The 15,270-nt window shown below is 40.9% G+C and overlaps 2 pseudogenes across 1 annotated transcript in view; one reads left to right on the top strand and one right to left on the bottom strand.

The window, feature by feature from the left end:
- Positions 1–15,270, top strand: part of LOC147495511 (protein SEH1-like) — a 69,224-nt pseudogene that overhangs the window by 38,548 nt on the left and 15,406 nt on the right. Inside the window, exons 7-9 of the transcript XR_015197535.1 lie at positions 8,345–8,352; positions 9,289–9,337; positions 10,188–10,300. The product of XR_015197535.1 is annotated as a protein SEH1-like (transcript). The remainder of the gene's footprint in view (positions 1–8,344; positions 8,353–9,288; positions 9,338–10,187; positions 10,301–15,270) is intronic.
- On the bottom strand, positions 372–1,864 carry LOC147495512 (UDP-rhamnose/UDP-galactose transporter 6 pseudogene; annotated as a pseudogene).

Here is a 15,270-nt window from a genome sequence, read left to right as displayed (position 1 = left end):
GTGGTGGGTTTGAGAGAGATAGCAAATCGTTTCTAAGATTGATCGCGACAAGTCGATCGGTTTAAATGATCGTCAAGTTCAATAACGATTTCAATTGCCAATTCAACAAATGGGTAACTTGATTGTTTAATTCAATAGGCAATTGAATAGAATTTGGAGGTCTGTTGGGTACTCAATTCAAAGTTAGATACCCAATTCAGTATTGATAAAAAATATCCGACAGATATATGATGGGTCGGGTAACTGTTATGAACAAAAGTTTTAAAATTGTTTAACATAGACTTGATATACAAAAGGTTTGGCAGTTAAAGGTGAGAGCTGGTTGTATCAATATGGGAAACTAAAAGTTCAAATTGAAGAAGGACTTGTCATATCATCAGGAGCGGCATGATTGTATTGATAAGCCAGCATGTATTGGCATTCTACTTAATGGAAGAGAATGACTCCTACATTCCATTCCCCCTGGTTTTGCTGATGCATTACCATACCAGCAGATCATTCCCAACACTGCTATGATCATTCCAAAAACTACATGTACATTAAGACCCTCTTTTCCAAAGAAAATGAATCCTAGTACCAAGATAAAGAATAGTCTTCATGTGGCCAAGGACTTAGAAGGACACAGCTGTGAATCTACCAATGTTGATAAATTGGAAAAGATTGGTTCCTATAGCAATGATGCACGACGAGGTGATGAACAAAACAAATGTAACCGTATAGTCGTAGTTGTCAACTCGTTTGTTTGTCAATCAGAAATCCAAGAAAGCCCCCAGTAGGAGTAGTGATGCAGCCTTCGCAGGGGCAGTGTGGCCCAGTAGGGTGAATGACCCAAGCGAATACTTCCTCTGAAGGTAATGAACATAATACTGTTGAAATGAAGTGCTCCAAACTGCAATAAAAACTGAAAGGAATCCTTTTCCATTGACACTGACATCGGTAACAGTGCATACGCCAACACCCAGGAGAACCAGTGCTATACTAAGTTTTGTGTCTCTTGAGTATCATACCTTATCCAAGACAACCTCCAGAGAGCAGAACACCGGGATCACACTTAGCTTTGCTATCTGATGAAATCCAACAGAATTCCACATCAAACTCACATTCATTCCAACCACTTTCTTTTCTCAACTTATCCAACAATGGCTTTCACTCTGTTCTTCCTCCAGATTTCAGGAACCTCTCACTCTATGACCAACCTTTCTTTTCTCAACTTATCCAACAATGCAACCGATGCGAGTGGGTACTATGGGATGGGCAAAGCGAGCGTTGAAGTTATGGGCTCGGCAATGCGACGATGCGAGCGCCATTATGGGATCGGCAATGCAAGCGGCATTTATGGGATTGCGATCGGCAACTCGAGCGGCAATTCAAATGATCGGCAACTCGAGCGACAATTCTTTCCAGCGGTAATTCAAAGTATCGAGCGGCATCGGCAGTTCAAAGATTCGGCATCGGTGGTTCTACGGGATCGGCAAAAGTGATCGAAGCAATTGCTCAAAGAGATCGAGTGGCATGTCTAACACTTTGGGTCGGCAATCATATACATCCGCAACTTTCTTTTCCAACATATTGATCGGGCAAGTTGATCGGCATGTTACGAGCGGCCATATTCAAACTTTTAATTTTGATCGGCAAATCAAGAAAATTAATAGGTCTGCAGTTGTTATATAATTGTTGGTTTGTTAATCAATTGGGTTAGACACATTAGAATACTAAGAGGATTAGGAGCGGATAGAATAAGGATCATATGGACAAGTTTTGAGAAGCCGATTTTCACTAAAAAGATGCGAACTAGGAAACCAAGTGTTGGATATATTGGGCTTCAGCATAGAGAAGAGAGTCCTATTGGTTTAGTATTCTTTATTTAGAATCTTATAAATAAAAGGAACTTTGCGGGCTGGAATACTTACAGACTTAAAAGATAGAGATAGTTAGGTTTGAGAAGAGAAGAAATAAAAGCTTCTATCTTCTGGTTCATGCTCTTGTTTTACTTTTGTTGTAAGGTATGTTTCTATTAACCGTTCACACTTTCTTTCTTTTTTTCACATTATTTTTGTTCTCTTAGGCGTCGAAGCTTGGGGATTGTGCTAAAGAAATCTTAGAAGCAAAAGAAAATTATAAGATTAAAACTAGTGAATATGCGAGATTGAAAAATATTTGGAAGGAGAGAGAGCTCATCTTTCAGGAGAATGAACGAATGAGAGGAGTACTTATGAGAAATGAAATAGTTTTGCACGACTATGAGATGAAAATGAATATCATGAAAGCTGAATTGTCGAAATAGAATCAAGAAATTGTTGTTCTCAGGGAGCAGAAGGTTTTGAGTGATGAAGTTCAGATTTTAAAATGTGAGAAATTGGAATTGGCAAAACGAAGTTTCATGGTGGGGGATTAGAGGAGACTACAAGGTACTATTGGAAGAGAATGCATTTTTGAAGAAGGAGTTAGAAGAATATCATGAGAGGGTGGAAAATTTTAGGGTTGGGTGTGAAGAGAAGGATGATATGATTGAGAAGCATGCAGTTGAAACTAAGAAATCTGAGGCGTTATTGCGTGAAGCATCGGCAAGTGTTGGACTTTGGAAATCGAGAGATTCAGAGAAATGTGAAAAATTGCAGCAACTGTCAGATTATTATACTATGTGTTATAGGAGGTTGGAAGATGTATCACCGTCAGATCTAAAAGGTGTTCCAGTTCCAGTGGAGGATAGCATTATGCCGCAACTTCTTGAGTGAAGTTTTTGTTTATTATTGTTAGAATGATGCGAGGTTAGGTTACGGTTTTTTCTTTCTCGATTATTTTTTTTTTTTTTTTGCACGGTATTCATGATATTTGGATTTTATATATTTTTATTAGATTGGTAAACGAGAATAGGTCGGTCAAAATATATAAGAGTTGGAATATCGGCCTTGAGGTAGGTCGGCAAAATAGATATAAGTATTAAGGATAACGTAATTGAGGTGTCGCCGCCCCCATAATATAATAATAACGTAATGAAATTTGGGGTGTCGCCGCCCCCAAAGTGTAATGATAACATAATGAAATTTGGGGTCTCGCCTCCCCCATAGTGTAATGATAACGTAAAGAAATTTGGGGGGTCGCCGCCCCCATAATGTAATGATAACGTAATGAAATTTGGGTCGCCCCCATATAGTGTAATGATAACGTAATGAAATTTGGGGGGTCGCCGCCCCCATAGTGTAATGATAACGTAATGAAATCTGGGGTGTCGCCGATAGTATAATGATAATGTAATTAAATTTGGGGTGTCGCCGCCCCCATAGTGTAATGATAACGTAATGAAATCTGGGGGGTCGCCGCCCCCATAGTGTAATGTAACATAATGAAATTTGGGGGGTCGCCGCCCCCATAGTGTAATGATAATAAAATTTGGGATATTTGATCCCTAGTTAAAACGAAAGATAGATCGAATTTTATTGAATTATGAAATGATTACAATGAATGAAAAACAAACATTCATCGATAAAACTTTTTCAAATGAAAAGCATTCCATGGCTTGGCAAATTTTTCTCCGATTGATTCGAATGAAGGAAATAAGACCCTTTGGATCTGAGTCTATCAATAATGAGCGGTCCTTCCCAATTTCTCGTGACTTCCCCGCATTCAATGAGCTTACGTTTTGCGGCTAAGCACCCAATCTTCCGGTTTAAAACTCTTGAGGCAAAGCTTTCTATCATATTTGTGTTTCATGGTGCCGATATTTTATTAGACATTGTAAAGCTTCTTCTCGAAGTTTTATCAATCGAAGTCTGCCACCAAAGTTAAAAGCAAACATCATTGTTTCCAATTTGTAATTATACGTCCTTGTAGTTGGTGCAATTAATTCTATCGGAGGACAAACATCCATGCCATAAGCTAGATTGAAAGGGAAAGATTGGTAGAATGCTTTGGAGTGGTGCGATAAGCCCAAAGCACCGCTGGCAACTCTTTAACCCAATTTCCTTTTGCTTCATTAAGCTTCTTCTTCAAAGTCGAGAGAATCGCCTTATTGGTTTATACCTTTGTCCATTTGTTTGTGGATAATATGGAGCGGAAAAATTATGCTGAATTTTTAGTGGAGGTAAAATTTTGTATTTTTTCCGCATCAAATTGTTTACCGTTGTCAGAGACAATGTTAGATGGAATTCCAAAGCGACAAACGATGTTTTTCCATAAGAAACGTCGTACATCTGTTGCTGAGATGTTGACAAGCGGTTGAGCTTCTACCTATTTAGTGAAATAATCAGTCGCAACCAATAAGAATCGTACACTTCCAGGAGCCTTTGGTAGGGGTCCCACAATATCCAAGCCCCATTTTGCAAAAGGCCAAGGGCTTAGAATTGGGTGGAGTTCCGTTGCTGGAAGTTTGCCCATATTTGCATGTTTTTGTCATGGTATGCATTTTTGGGCAAATTCCGCTGAGTGTCTTTGCATGCTAGGCCACCAGTATCCTTGAGTCATGGCTTTATGTGCAAGACTACGTCCCCCAGAATGGTTTCCACAAAGTCCGGAGTGTATCTCTTCAAGAACTAGATCACCTTGATCTTTGGAAAGACATCTGAGAAGAGGACTGAAATTGTTTGCCTTCCTATAAAGTAGGAGCTTGCCTTTAGAATTTAGAATTATGACAAATTTCCAGGCATCTCTCTTAATTTTATAGGAAAGTGACGAATCCTCAGGTAGAGTTCCATGTTACAGAAATTCTAAATAAGTAGGTCTCCAATCATCTGGTGAAGAATCACCGTCGATAGATTGGAGATCCAAATGTGGTACTTCTGGAGAATTATCTGCTTCGTGGGACTCATCTTCCATATCAACATTGCTTTGGTCGGCATCGTGTGTGAGTGGAGATTCACTCTCAACACGATGATCGGCCAAATCTTGATGGTCGGTTAAATCTTCTTGAGCTGTTTCCTCTGAGTGAGATTCTAAACTTGTGCCGGCCGATTGAGCTAGCTCTTCTCTCTTTCTTTTCCTTGTTGTTACGGCATTTACTTGCTCAAATTCGCAATTCCGAGATGCCGTCGGCTAATGCAATTTGATAAAATCCCATTGAGGCATCCATAAAAGAAATTCGTTTAAACCCTGAAGTTGCATCAACCATTTCAGAAATACGAGGCAAGGGATACGGGTGAACAGGACATTTTTTATTGACATCAGTAAAATCAACACAGATTCTAAGTTTCCCATTTTTCTTAGGGACTGCTACTACATTTGATATCCATTTCGGATATAGTACAGGCCTAATAAAATTAACACTTAGAAGTTTGTCGATCTCTTCTTTCACTTTGAGCTTTCGATCGAGAGCCATTCGTGAGGGCTTACGACGACTTGGCTTTTTGTATTTTTGTCGATATCCGACTGTGACATGCAAGTGAAGGATCAATCGGGCATTTGTTCGACCGTCCACACAAACACTCTGCAATTTTTCTTCAAAAGCTCAATGAGATCATCCCTGTTCCTTCTTGGAAATTTCCTTGAGAAATAAAAGTGGTTTCTTCTTCCTTGTTGCCGATCGTACTGGCGAGAGTCGTCAATGGTCGGGGGGCCACCTAAACGCCGCTCCATAGCATTTACCCACCAATGGAATTTGTAATTGCTATTTTTCCCATCGACATTTAGGATGGTGTTACCCTTGACTTCGAATCTTTATAATCTTCGATACGGACTCATGGCACTTCAAAGTCTGCTATCTTATCACTTCGAACTTTGCATACCATACCATCACACCAGAACTTGATAGCCTGATGGAAAGTAGAAATGACAGCTCCCATTGAGTGAATCCAATCTCTTCCCAGAATGACATTGTAGGAGGAGTTACAATCTAAGAGAAGAAAATCAATTGTAACTTCCTTGTTCATTAATGTCACCGGAAGAGAGCATCTACCAACTGATGTTGCTGCTGTCCCATCGAAACCAATGTTAGGATTTGGATCGGGAACTATCATTTTCTCGGGGAGGTTGAGTCCTTTGTAACAACGCTTGTAGATCACACTTGCCGAACTACCTATATCGATCATGATTTTCTGCACACGATGAATTCCAACAAAAGCTTGTATTACAACGGCATCATAATGAGGATGGTGCACTCCTATCAGGTCATTGTCAGTCCAACAGAGAGGTCCTTCCTCATAAGTTTCAGTACCCATTCCGTGGAGAAATCATATCCACTATAAACATAGTGGTGGCTAAGTTCAGTGATCTTGGAGTGATTGAAATTCTTACGCTGGGTGTTAGACATTGAATCAACTCTGGCATGACCGACTTTGATTACATTATGTGCGGTAACGACTAAAGCTTGTTTCGTTTTACCCAGCACGTAATCCTGGAGCATACCCTTCTCGATCAAACCTTGGATTCTACCCCTTAGAGATCGGCATTGTTCAGTTTCATGACCAAAATCATCGTGAAATTTGCACCACAGGGATTTGTCACGTGTAGCCTTGGTATCTTCGAAGAGAGGAAAAGGTGGAGATAAGATATTCTTTCCCTTAATCTTCTCATAGATAACAGCATACTTCTCGTTGAGGGCGGTAAGCTTTAACTCTGGAAGTTTCTTTCGTTCTTTGCCGTTCCATTGTTGTGGCCTACCATCACTCTTGGACTTTTGATCGGTTATTTGTTGAAACTTCTATTTTTGACTCTGTTCCTGCGGCTTGCTTATTCGATCCCTATCTCTGTGAACTCGTGTCGATGCATCATCTTCAACTCGAATAAATTGTTGAGTTCGAGAAAAAAGTTCATAACGAGTTGTTGGGACGTCTTTTACAATAGAGTTGTAAATGTCGTCCCTATCATAATTAATGGCTTCCTTGAAGGCATAAATGACAAGAATATCAGATGCATCTGGGATTTCAACAGCTGTTTTCCGAAATCTCGCAACAAACTTACTGAGCTTTTCATCCTTTTGTTGTTTAATATTGAATAGATAATCAATATTTTTCAGTTCTTTCCAATTGTGATGAAAATGCTCGGCAAACTTATATGCAAGATCAGTAAAATTGTGGATGGATCTTTCTGGAAGCATGTTAAACCATCTCATCGACTCAATTCAATGAGTGTGGGCCGGGAATAACTTGTAAAAGAAGAGCATCGTCGAAAGTCCATAAGATCATCTTGTTTACGTAATTAACAAGATGCATCAAAGGATCTCCATCAATCTCATCATACTTTTCGAATTCTGGCTGCTTGAAGTCCTTGTGATGAACAATTGTTTGGATTCGGAGAGAGAAGGAAGAATCGATACCACTCTCGATAGCGAGATTCCGTATTTTATTTTCTCGTGACTCCTTATCATTAACAACCTTCGATTATCATTTCGTGTAGGCGTCGTTCGGAAAATGGAACATTCTCTTGGCGATGGTCGACCGAACTAATGGGACGTTTTGGCCAAGATTTCTTGAAGGAGGTGGAGTGAGTTCTCATCGACCGCCCATGCAGGTGAAGGTGACCGAGCGATGAGGAGTTCGGTTCCTTCGTCTCTCTATGGTGAACATTGAGAGAATCTGGACGGAGTCTTTGGGTGTCACAACCATTTTCTTGACCTAATGCAAGTGAGTCTCCATCTCCATGGCTACCATTGTCAACATACTTTGGTACGACAATGAGCTCTTGGATTGGGACTACAACTTGAGCGACTAGGTTGTGAACTGAACTGCTTGGTGAATAGTCTTCTTTGTCGAGATCGGCAAGCGATATCGCTATTGCGTGACGCGAGGACTTGCGGTGGCGCCTACCCCTTCTAGAGCTTGGGGTAGGAACTTCATTGGTTTTTCGTTGGTTGGGTAGTTTATCTTGCCGACCTATATGGATATTTTGTCGATCTCCCTTAGTATGCGGTTCGAATCGATAAAACCGGTTTTAAATCATGAGATCTTTTTGTGAGTTGGTGATCCACGCGAGTGGCATCGGCATCAAGGTCGGTGAGAGGAGTTTGTGGATTAAACTACGATTACACTAGAAAGTGTAGGCTTTTCGTTGCACACATTTTGTTTGCGTGAAGCCTTTAAGTAGCGACTTCGCCGCGGTTTCTCTTGGTGAGGAGTTTGTACTCGGAGTCTTTTGCCGAGAGATGCTTGATGTTCAAACGATCCCAAACACTTTTGCCGTGGACCACTGAATCATCTTCGAGAAATTGACCAATTTGTTTCTTCAGATTGTTATTCTTGCTCTCAATTGCCGGAGACTACGGTCTACCGAGTTGATGGATCGGATACATGAATACCCGCTCTCTCGATCGCAGATGGCGAGGACTATCGGACTTGGAAAGTGAATTCAATGAAAGGTAATGCCGAACAATGCGGTAAAAGGGATACTTTCACCGTTGTTTGTTTTTTTCGAGAAGCCATTGACGTAACTTTTTGTTTTGTGGTTGAGGGTAGAACACGACGGGCGCCAAATATGTTTCAAAAGAAGATTTGCCAAAACACACTGATTGAGGGTTGGAAGTAATGTTTTTGGAGATGGTGAAGGAGATGGTGGTTGGGGAAAGATGAGATTTGGACTTCAGTTTTGAAGTTGCCTACGTACCCAAAGATATTGCTTGGGATCAAGTCTCGATTGCGTAGTTCTGGAAAAATGATGAAGGTTGGATTTTATAGGTAGGATTGATGATAGTTACTTCCTCGTTCTCCAATATTTCAATCGTGGGATGAAGTTGGAGAACTGGCGGAAGAATTGTCCAATCATGGGATGAAGTTGGAGAGCTGGAATGGACAACCGTCATTTCGATGGGATGAAGTTGAGAACCGGGGACAACCGGTCATTTCGTGGGATGAAGTCGAGCTGGCGGGGAGAGCTGTCGGCTCGTGGGATGAAGTTCGAGAATGGCGGGAGAGCTGCCGAGAACTCGTGGGATGAAGTCGAGAACCGGGACAACCTGTCACTCGTGGGATGGCCGGGAGACTGGCGGAGAGCTGTCAGCTCGTGGGATAAAGTTGGAGAACTGGTAGGACAACTGTCAGCTCGTGGGATGAAGTTGGAGAACTGGCGGGACAGCTGTCAGCTCGTGGGATAAAGTAGGCTTTGAGCATAGGCTTTATGGTAGATAAGCTCAGAGCATGGGCTCTGAGCGTGGGCTTTTTGTAGATAAGCTCTGAGCATGAGCTCTGAGCGTGGGCTTTTTTATAGATAAGTTCTGAGCGTGGGTTTTTTCGTAGATAAGCTCTGAGCATGGGCTCTGAGCGTGAGCTTTTTTATAGATGGGCTCTGAGCATGGGTTTTTTATTGAATTGGGCTTTTATTGGGCCACATTTGTGGGGGCCGGAACAGTGAAAACAATCAATCAAGTTTTGCCCTAGGATTTAATTCCGAACTTCCTCAGTTTAATTCCTCCAAGGTACAGGAAGCTTAACATATTTATTTATTGTTCTAGCATACCTTTCCTTGCTTGACTAGCATATGAGAAACTGATTTTTTTGGAGAAATTTTGGTACCCGTATTTACGGAAATATCAACAGAGTCGCTGGAAATTGGATAGTGAAGTTTTGTTAAATTTCCTGCATCGATTTTCTATATGCCAGCATGTATTGCTACAATGGAAAATTTTGTGTTATTTGTTCTGTGTGCTGGATGGCAACACCTTCAAATAAGCATATTATAGCTAAGTTACATTGACATGGATAGGTGTGTCTGTTTTCGACACGGATACAAAGTCTCTGATATGGCGAAATATAAAAAAATTGAAGAATATCACTTGCAATATGTGTCCGATATGTGTTTGACATAGATTATTTTCAGAATATGGTGTGTCTATGTAACATAGTATTATAGGGGTCAATCATCTTAGGTGTTCATTTTTTTAACCATTGTAATTCCACCTTATAAGTGTTCACATAATTCATCTTTTTAGTTGTTATGTTGAAAAGGATCTCGGCGTAATGGTTGGAAGAACCTTTCATCCATGCCTAAACTATTCCTAACGGGACCTGTTGTCGAGTGTGTCTAATTAATTGCTCGTGCTGTCTAGCCATGATAATAGAATAGACACCTCTATTTTCGGCACTGGCTGTATACCTGCACTTTTATGTCAACAACTTAAAGTATATCATCTTTAATATGTTAAAGTGGGTTACTCGTTAAGACTTGGGACGTTGGACCCAAGGTCTTAGGTTGAAATAAAAAAGATCATTTTTATCAAATCCAACTCCCTTTTATTTGCTTTACGAATTATATATTTGAGTTTACAGGTTTGGGAATTTGATGAGGCCCACCAGCGGTGGCTACCAGTTGCAGAGCTAGCTCTACCTGGAGACAAAGGTGACCAGGTTTATGTTGTTGCATGGGCACCGAATATTGGCAGGTATCGACCTACTTAATGGTGATCTTTTTATACGGCTAGCAGCTATAATCAATATCCAAAACCACTTAATAGCTAATACCGGTAATTTGACTTTCGGTTTTCGGACCTTGATTTCTGAACCAGATAGCAATATCGGCTGAACTTACCTGAACTTGAGTTTTTTTTTTTTTTGGAATAACTAGGGGGTTTTGGACTCCCCAACCTTTATATATGGGACTAAGAAACTCGCAGATACATCTACCTTATCCGCCATGATCAAATCATTAAGTTTGTGATCCAGCGGTAGTATAAAGTACACACACTCATTACAAAAGTTCCTACTTAGCTTAGATAGATAATCTGCGACTTGGTTACCCTCGCGAAAAAAATGCTTAAAAGTGACCATCTCGAACTTCAAAATCTCAGCTTGTATATGAGCAGCTATGTTCCGGCAGTGCCATGGCACCTCTTCCTTCTTCGCCAAAATCCGCATCGCCCTCAGAGAATCCGACTACACTTGAATTCTGCTAATCCTCATATTTGCCGCACCTTCTAGCCCTTTCTGAACTCCCAATAACTCGGTACAGGCCCGACATTCTCGTTGAGCTGCCATTATCGCCATTAGAGCATCTCCATTCCAATCCCTTACCGCTCCACCATAGCTGGCCCTTTCCTTTTGTACCGATCCATCTGAGTTCAGTACTACTAACCCATCAGGTGGTTTACTCCATTTTACCCATACCTCATCTCTTTGCTTTAGAGTAACTCCTATTCGGTTTAAGCTACTTAGCGTACTTTTGCAGCCTCCTCCTCCTTTACCTGCTCCAGTGTTTTACCCATATAGATCTTCATGCTGCTCAAGACTTTCTAGCTCACTACATCTGCTGACCGAAATCTGTCTTTCTTGACCTCGGTTTAAGCTCATTCCAAATGGTTTGATGCCGCACAAGTAAAGGCTCTTATCATCTTCGAAGCTAAGGTGTTAAGCTCCGCAAAGTCTCATCAAGTAATACCATTCGATATCGCGATATGCGCACCATCTCAGAGACCCATGGCTATCTTGAAATTCTCGCCGGACCGGTTTGAGAACGGACAATCAAAGAAGAGGTGTCTTTGAACTCTCTTCGCGGACACCCCACAAGCAAAGACTTTGATTGCACTATCACCCTCTTGGCCATCAACCTATTTCGAAGTTGGGAGAGTAAAAAAAAAAGCGCCAAATGGTAAAGGAGTGCTTCGGTCTTGAATATTTCACCCACACAATCTTAAACCATTTTACCTTACTTCTTTTTTTTCGGTACATAGTAGGTCGAGGAAGTAGAGAAATTTCATCTTGCTTGGGGTCCATGTCACCGATCCTCATCGATGTAGGAGTTTATCTCCGGTTCGAATCCACTCTTTACCTCACCCTCCGGCATATCAATGATCTGGCTTGACCATCTCCCTCTCTTAAACTGCTGAAACCTTCGCGATCCTCTCGGGGACGATGTTGCCTAACAAGCTTCCGGCTTGGTTATTTCAGTAGAGGCCCGAACAACACCATGGATCATGCGGAAACTAGTACCATTGCCATTCGCTATACAATATTGGACAAACTTCCATGCGACTTCTCGATGTTTCAAAATCCCTCTCCACACCCAGGAGCAATCTTAAATTTTTTCTTTAGTTATCTTAAAATTTCCTTCAATATACAACAATCTTCCTTCATGCAAATAAATGAACGAGGAAATTAGGATAATTTTAAAGTAGTTTGAGCCATAGTATAAAATATCCCGATATATCGCGATATTTGGAGATATCTATCCAGATTTCAGAGAAAGATATATAAATATCACGATATGTTCAGAGATATATACGACTGCAAATATCGGTGATATTTTGACGATATTTGCAATATTTAGTGATATTTGAGATATTTAGTGATATTTTGTGTATATAACAATTTTATTTAATATTTACTATTATATTTTAAATAAATATAAATAATGTATCATGATATATCAAGAAATATCCATGGTATTTGTCGATATTTTGGATATATCCACGATATTTGCATGTGAAACAATGTCAAATATCTCTAAAGAGAGGGATATATCCACGATACATATCCAGAAATTGAGTATCGATAAATACCCATATCCTGATATTTTGTACTATGGTTTGAGCTATTCAACTGGCAGTAGTGCTTTACCTGTTGTGACTTCTCGTAATGTAGTGGGTGAAAAAAAGGACAATTCATGTACCCGCTGTGAATTTTAGAAGGCAGATTTCCACCAGTCAATGCTTTAAGAGATAGTCTTCCCTTATGGTATAGGTTTACAAAGTAATCGGGATTTCAGCAGTTCATATTGCAGCCTTCAGTATTGTTGGATCTGGCAACCTAGTCCACTGAAAGTTCTTTTTGTTAGGGTTTATATCAATACCAACGATTCCCCCACTACACAGATAACTTGTATTTGAACATAATTCAACTCCAGACAAATTCTAAATATCAACTACAACCTATGCTAACATGCTCAACTCGCTAAACAACTATTAACAACAGATAATAATATAAAGCAGAATTAAACACATACCACAACACAAAGATATATCGTGGTTCGGCAAATGGTACCTACTTCCACAAGAGCTAGTTCTTTATAAAGTGGGAAAGAAGATTACAATCTCTCCTTTCAGTCTCTCACCTTACTAGATCACTCCTCTCTCTTTACAGGGTTGTCTCTCTGTAAAGGTTGTCTCTCAATCTTGATTGCTTTCAAGATTGGGTTTCTCTCTTTGTTCTTGTGTATTTTCGTGTCTCTTCTGGGTGTTAGGTTTTGCCAAAAACTCTAACTCTTATTGCAAACTCGCGGTCCACAAAAATAGATTTCTTCTAAAAATAGACTTAGGCACAGGGCGCGCCTCGAGCAAGAACAAACCTGGCTGGTCGGTACCGACAATACTAGAGGTCAATTAAGGAATGGCTGGTCGCGACCAGGCAGGCCTATTCTCGGATCCGATCACGGGCTTATGCACGCAAGCATAAATGCTTTTCTCCTCATGTGAGGGATAACTCTAACAATCTCCCCCTCCCGAACAGTGAGGGGGGATACCTCCATGTAATTTCTAAATCAACAGGAGGAGTCTGCTACCATTCCGGCGGTAGGACAGCAAATATCAAACTTACCTTTTGGTAAGACTTTGGTCATCATATCTGACCCGTTCTTGTCAGTATGGATTTTCTCGATACACAAATGCTTGTCTTCGAGTACTTCTCTAATCCAATGATAACGCACATGTATGTGCTTGGATCTAGAATAGAAACTCGGATTCTTACTCAAATGGATGGCGCTCTGACTGTCACATAGAACTACAAATTGTTTATGCTTTAGCCCTAGTTCGTCGAAGAACCTCTTCATCCATAGCAACTATTTGCAACACTCAGTGGCTGCAATATACCCGGCTTCTGTAGTGGAGAGGGCAACACACTGTTGCAACTTTGATTGCCAAGAAACCGCTCCCCGCAAAAGTAACGGATAACCGGAGGTGGACTTCATCGAAGTCAACATCACCGCCATGTCTGCATCGATTGTAGCCTTCAAGTAAGGGGATTACTTCCACCAAAGCACAAACACGATTTGGAAGTGCCCTTGAGATATCTCAATATCCACTTAACACCTTTCCAATGCTCCTTCCCCAGATTTGACAAAAATTGACTTACAACACCAACAACGAAAGCAATATCCGGTCTTGTACACACCATTGCGTACATCAAGATGCCCACTGCGGATGCATAAGGAATCGTCTCCATCTGACTCTGCTCATGCTCACCCTTTGGACACATCTCTTTGGTCATGCGAGCGGCCACCAAGCGGATTAACCCGGCGGGGCGGCTTGATCCATGTTGAATCTCTTCAACACTTTCTCAATGTAGCTTTCTTGAGAAAGCCACAACTTCCTACTCTTTCTGTCATGAGTAATCCGCATCCCAAGTATCTGCTTTGCTTAACCCAAATCCTTTATCTCAAAGGACTTACTCAAGTCTTTCTTCAGCTTGGATATTTTGTTGATGTTTGGGCCAACAATCAACATATCATCCACATACAGCAATAGCACTATGAAATCCCCATCTGGAAATCTCTGAACAAACACACAATGATCGGAAGCAGACTTTTTGTATCCTTGTTTCGCCATAAAGGAATCAAACTTTATGTACCACTGCCTCTGTGCCTGCTTCAACCCATACAAGCTCTTTATCAGCTTGCATACTAGGTACTCCTTGCCTTTGACCTCAAACCCCTCTGGCTGGTCCATGTAGACATCTTCTTCAAGGTCTCCATGAAGAAAAATTATCTTAACATCTAGCTGCTCAACCTCTAGGTTCATACTTGCGGTCATACCCAATCCCACCCGGATAAAAGTCATCTTCACTACAGGAGAGAAAATCTTATCAAAGTCAATCCATTTCCTTTGACCGAATCCCTTCACAACAAGGCGAGCTTTGTGCCTAAGGTGAGGATTGTTCTCCTCATGCTTGACTTTGTATATCCACTTATTCTTGAGAATTTTTCGTCCTTGCGGTTTCTCAACTAACTCATAAATGTGATTCTTATGCAAATAATACATCTCGTCATGCATGGCCTTCAACCACTTCTCTTTGTCTGTACCTTCAAGTGCCTCTTGATAGTACATAGGTTCTCCACCATCAGATAGTAAAGCATACGTATGTGGTGGGATACCTGGTTGAAGCTTACCTCTCTCTGTCAGACCTCCTTGCCCCATCTGCTGGTGCCTCAGGAGGATGCACTTTTTCTTGCTCAGGTGGTGGTTCATGCACTTCATCTGCATCTTCTATACCAATAGGTTATATCCCATCATAAGCAATAGGATTCTCATCATGAGCTTCAAACTCATGGTTCTCTTCATTCTCAATGCCTTCTGCACATTCCACGGTAGGAATTTCTGGTTCTGAATCAACAAGATCATTGGTGAAAGCCTGTAGCTTATTACCC

Source organism: Coptis chinensis, chromosome 6 (assembly GCF_015680905.1).
Source record: "Coptis chinensis isolate HL-2020 chromosome 6, ASM1568090v1, whole genome shotgun sequence".
Classification (NCBI taxonomy): Eukaryota; Viridiplantae; Streptophyta; class Magnoliopsida; order Ranunculales; family Ranunculaceae; genus Coptis; species Coptis chinensis.
Note: the sequence above shows the minus strand (reverse complement) of the source record. Positions and strands in the feature narration are given on the sequence as shown.